The 5,493-nt window shown below is 41.9% G+C and overlaps 1 pseudogene; it reads left to right on the plus strand.

The window, feature by feature from the left end:
* Positions 1 to 937: 937 nt before the first annotated feature.
* On the plus strand, positions 938 to 3,876 carry LOC147015010 (SCAN domain-containing protein 3 pseudogene; annotated as a pseudogene).
* Positions 3,877 to 5,493: the final 1,617 nt, after the last annotated feature.

Genomic DNA, 5,493 nt, shown 5'->3' on the forward strand with positions numbered 1-5,493 from the left:
TCCCGTTCGCAGCCCGGCAAACCAATGATAGAAACACAGAAACGAGCTGGTACATTGAACAATAGGGGTATGTATTTTACAATAATCGGGGAGGGAAGCACACAAAGAGCAGAATTATTTGAATATAAAAGAAATGGAAATTTATACACAAGCACTTATACAGTTGCGACTTAAAGACGGGCCCACACACAGAAATGGACCCCGTCGGGTCTTTATTGAAGGCTTCCAGCTCGAGGGAAGGTGAGCTGGAGACCAGAGCCTGTGCTTGGACCTGTCCACCTCATGTGGTCTTCGATGATCCGGCTCGGCGGTACTCGAACCCGCAACACGATGCCGCTCCAAGCACCAGGAACCGCTCTCTCCAAACGGCCACGCATCAATCGACCAAGACCAAGGAGAAGATCAGAGACGACGATGACCCAGTACCAGACGAACCAGCCAGCTCCAAGACCCGCGACCCCCAAGACGACGACGACGACCTCCACGACGATGACCTCCACGACCAATGCTCCCAGCCTGGCATTCCTTTTTCCTCCGGGTGAGAGAATCGCCATCTGAGACGATCTCCACCCTCATTGGACAGGGTGTCATGGGAAAGTCGCTCTCTGTGGCAATCTCAACCCCATTGGCCGGGGTGCCATGGGAAAGTCGCTCTCTGTGGCAATCTCAACCCCATTGGCCGGGATCCCGTGGGAAAGTCGCTCTCTGTGGCAATCTCAACCGCATTGGCCGGGGTCCCGTGGGAAAGTCGCTCTCTGTGGCAATCTCAACCCCATTGGCCGGGATGCCGTGGGAAAGTCGCTTTCTGTGGCGTGATTGGACAAGGGACACGCCCCTGCCTTCCTGGGCAGAGTCTCGGTCTGAGGCAATGGAAATCTCCGCCCACGTACGTGGCCGAACGCACGTGGGCAATGTCATCGGTGTGTGAAATGAAGTGAAGGAGATTTATTGTAAACTAAACTCCACAGCGCACACATGTAATTCCCGTTAAACACAGGTAGTGGAGCCCTAACTATAAACACACACTTACCGATATAACTGTTCTACAAGGACCTGAATGTTGAGTGCTCATGGCTGCCAGATTCGTAACAATATAATGTGAATTTCAGCGGAGTTGCCAGGTGGTGCCCTTTTGTTTTGCCAAAATGGGTGTAATTATAATTGTACAGTTGTCATGAAAGTTTTAAAATGTTCATATTGTATCTTTATATTATAGAAAAACTTCTTAAAACAAACTCCTTATACTAACAGTAGATAAGTTATTCATGTGTTACGGTTCTAGGAACCGTAAGCATCCAAACATACAGTTGTCCCAAAGTCAGTTATGCCGTTAAGTATATGTGTAGACAGATCCCTTCCTTATGTTTAGTGGGAAGACACTGGGGTGCGTTGCGATGTTTTTTTAGTTCGGGTAATAAATCTTTATATCCCATCCCCCATCACGATCCACTGTCCACCTGTGTCTCTGGAGCCTCGTGTTTCCGAGGCAAAATCTTGCAGCAGTTCCAGTTCCTCGGCTTCCCCAAACATTCCAATTTCTTCTTGGCTGTACCACCGTTCACCTTCCTCAAACACACGTGGAGTGGGTGGGCTTTTCTGGCCTGGCCGAGATCCCGCCCAGAAAGGGGCGGACCCATGAAGGACCTGTCCAATCGGGACTCTTGGTATTTCATTATAATTTTGCGCGCATTGACTGTGGGAATCAGGTAAAGGTTGGAAAATAACATTGCTTTCATGGAAATATTGATTTTTGAAGCTATTATCACTTGAGGTTGTTTAATTATCTTTTGTTTAGAATTTTATTGTACTGTTCATTTTTTATATTCTATTTGCACTGATTCTACCATATACAGTTCAAATATTCGCTCAAATATTACAAATAAGCATTATTTCAGTCCATCATTCCAGGGTTATGGAATTTATATTAATTATTTTTATCTCTAATTTACAGATGCTGAAGCGAGGCCCAATGGACATGTTTATCAAGCCGAGAAATCCGGTTGCTGACCACACAAGTAATTCTGAATCAGATGACGGCGATGTAAATGAAGCTGAAGTATTGCCGGCAAAAATAATTCGCACTAGCTTTACTCGGAAATATGACTCCTCATACATTCAATTCGATTTTGTAGCCACGAATGATGGGGGAGTGCCAAAACCGGTGTGTTATTTGTGGAGATGTGTTGGCTAACGACTCAATGAAGCCGTCAAACCTCAAGAGGCATTTAAATACAAAACATAAAGAAATGAGTTCATAGTCGAAAGACTTCTTTGAAAGAAAGCATGTTGATTTAAAAGGCCGTCAGAAACAGATATTTGAAGTGTCACACATAAATACTTGTGCTTTGCGAGCTTCTTATAAAGTAGCACTTCGAGTTGCTAAGGCTAAAAAGCCATACACAATCGGTGAGATAGGCTGTACGCGAGTGATAGGCTGTATTAAAGATGTCTGCATGGAAATGCTGGGTGAGGTGGTTGCAAGGACAGTGGCTCAGGTGCCACTTTCAAATGACACTATAGCTCGACGAATCCACGATCTGGCTCAGGATATGGAAGATCATCTCATAGGACAGATTAAGTTTGCAAAGTACTTTTATTTGCAGCTTGATGAATGTACCGACGTTGCTAATATGGCAATTCTGATGGTGTTATGTGCGCTTTGAACACGAGGGTGATTTGAAGGAAGTTTTTTTTTTTCTCTGCTTCACGACTAACAAAAACAACTAGTTCTGAAGTGTTCAAGACTGTGAACGACTACATCGTTTACAAATGTGGGTTGGATATGAAGTTTTGCATAGGCGTATGTTCTGATGGCGCTGCTGCAATGATAGGACGGCATTCAGGAGTGGTTACCCAGATCAAGTCGCTTGCCCCAGAATGCAAGTCAACGCACTGCTTCCTTCATTGAGAAAGTCTTGCAACAAAAAAAATATGTCAACAGAACTAAACAGTGTGCTCAGTGAGGTTGTAAAAATTGTGAATCATGTAAAGGCAAATGCTATAAATTTGAGACTATTCGCTGCATTATGTGATGATACGGGAGCTGATCATAAACAGCTCCGATTGCATGCCGATGTAGGTTGGTTATCAAGGAGAAAAGTCCTGTCAAGAGTATTTGAACTACGAAACAAACTGGCCGAGTTTCTTCAGGACAAAAAAACCAAACTGGTCACAATTGTTCTGAGATGTGAATTGGCTAGCCAAGCTGGCTTATATATTTGTCATCTTTAATGATCTCAACACCTCCATGCAGGAAAGGATGGCTTCGTGTGTTTTACAATGGCAGACAAGATCGACGGACAAAAACGAAAGCTTGAAGCATGGAAGAGTCGAGTGTCAAGAGATTGTTATCTCTTGACGAGACTAGATTGTAAGCTAGAAGCAGTCATCGCTGATGCAGGAGAAGACCTTAATGTTACATCTCTACGAAATGTCATCAAAGAACACTTGATGAATTTGGCAGAACGTTTTCAGCATTACTTTCCAGAAGAAGAAGATCCACGGAAAGGGAATGAATGGATCCGAAATCCGTTTATGCCATTGAGAGATGAATTAGGTGTCATTATGGAGGATAAATTGTTGGAGCTGTCTGCTGACGAAGGATTGAAGAGGAGTTTCGAAACGACAACAGCACTTGCTTCTTTTTGGATAAAAGTGAAAGCAGAATACCCTGAGCTTACTGAAATTGCTCTGAAAACTCTTCTCCCATTTCCTTCAACCTACCTCTGCGAGACTGGCTTCTCAACCATGAACATCATTAAGACAAAGTACAGGAATAGTGTGGATATTCATTCTCCATTGCACGTGGCACTGTCCTCAATTGAACCACGATTGGATAATCTGACAAAGAAGAAGCAGGCTCACCTTTCACATTAGTAAAAGTTCAGGATTTAACATGCCTATATCATCAATTTCATATTTTAACATTATGACATTTTCAAAGTTGTCTTCAATGTAATGTTACCCATTTCCTTTCAATCTTTCTTTTAATGTCTTTGTTCACTGGAGTTTAAGATAACTAAATAATATAATTTTTTCAACCTAACTTATTCATTATTATTATTCATTTTATTACTTATATATACCGGTATATATCTGTTGATAATAACTACGTTAGAAGGCTTCGCTAGTTTGATTTTTTATATATTTTTAAATATTGTAATACTGTATTACTCGTTTACAAAATATATATATAAAAAAGTGTCAACTTTTATTATACATGTTATATTTTTCTGGTATAAATTAATATTACTACAGATGTTCAAACAATATTTTCTCAGATCATAAACAAATAATAACATGGCACAAATATGGTTCCGGTCCCTGGCACATTGGAAAAAAAAACCTGCCAGTCCGCCACATCAGATAGTTTGAGAAGCACGACGAATACCACCCACCCAAGTAATTTGCGTGCAGCCTTTGTTGTTCTGGAGATGACATCATGAGCGTTACGTGTCGTTCAGTAGATTTCGGCAGAATTTTTAGGGGTGTTCCCTAAGAGGTTTGTTTTTTTAATTTTACATTTTACAGAACGAGTATTGTGAAAAAAAAAATTGTCAGATCAGAAATCATGATGAAAAACTCCTGGAGGACATATATATGCAATTTCAGTACTTTTGAGTGTCATAGAACCTTTACACTTAATTGAATTGATAAGTAAAGTTTGTTGACAATGTTTGTTTATTTTTCAGCTGACAAATGGATAATTTTTGTTTGTGTGTTTATTTTTCAGATAAGTAGGCCAACTTGGTATCACCAAACACTTCAGCTCCAAGAATAAGATGGCATCTAACAAAATGAAGTACACGCCACGTGACCGAAAGTATGTGGAAACATATCTGTAGTATGGCTTCACTGACTTCAACGACAAGGATGGGCGTGTGCGGCCACAGTGTGTGTTGTGTGGAAAGATCTTGTCAAATGAGAACATGAAGCCAGGGAAACTACATGACCATCTTCGTAACGTTCACCATGCGCATGAGGGTACAACTTTGGAGGAATTTCGGAGACTGGAACACACTCTCAAAGCTCAGCGGTTGGATTCGATGGGACATTTTGCTGTCACGCAAGCCATTGCAGTCCGCGCATCTTACGAAGTTGCAAATCTCATAGTGATGCAGAACAAGCCCCATACTGCAGCGGAGGAGTTGATCATGCCTCGTGCTGAGATTCTTGTGCGAAACATGTGTGGCAAAAGCGAAACAAAGAAGCTATCAAGAGTTTGTGTTTCCAACAACACCATTCGGCGCCGGATAGATGACATAGCAGAGGATGTTGAGATGCAAGTTGTCGTCGAAATCAAAGCATCGACGCACAAGTTTGCCATTCAGCTGGATGAGTCAACTGAAGTTTTTAATTGTGCTCAGCTGATCTACTTTGCTCGCTATATCGTTGATGTTCAGCTGAAGGTTGAATACTTCTTCTGCCTTCCGCTTGAAACAACAACCACGGCACAAGACATTATTGATATGGTATCAACCTACTTTGCAAAGG

Source organism: Eptatretus burgeri, chromosome 12 (genome assembly GCF_056783735.1).
Source record: "Eptatretus burgeri isolate ZD-2024b chromosome 12, Ebu_testis_v1, whole genome shotgun sequence".
NCBI lineage: Eukaryota > Metazoa > Chordata > Myxini > Myxiniformes > Myxinidae > Eptatretus > Eptatretus burgeri.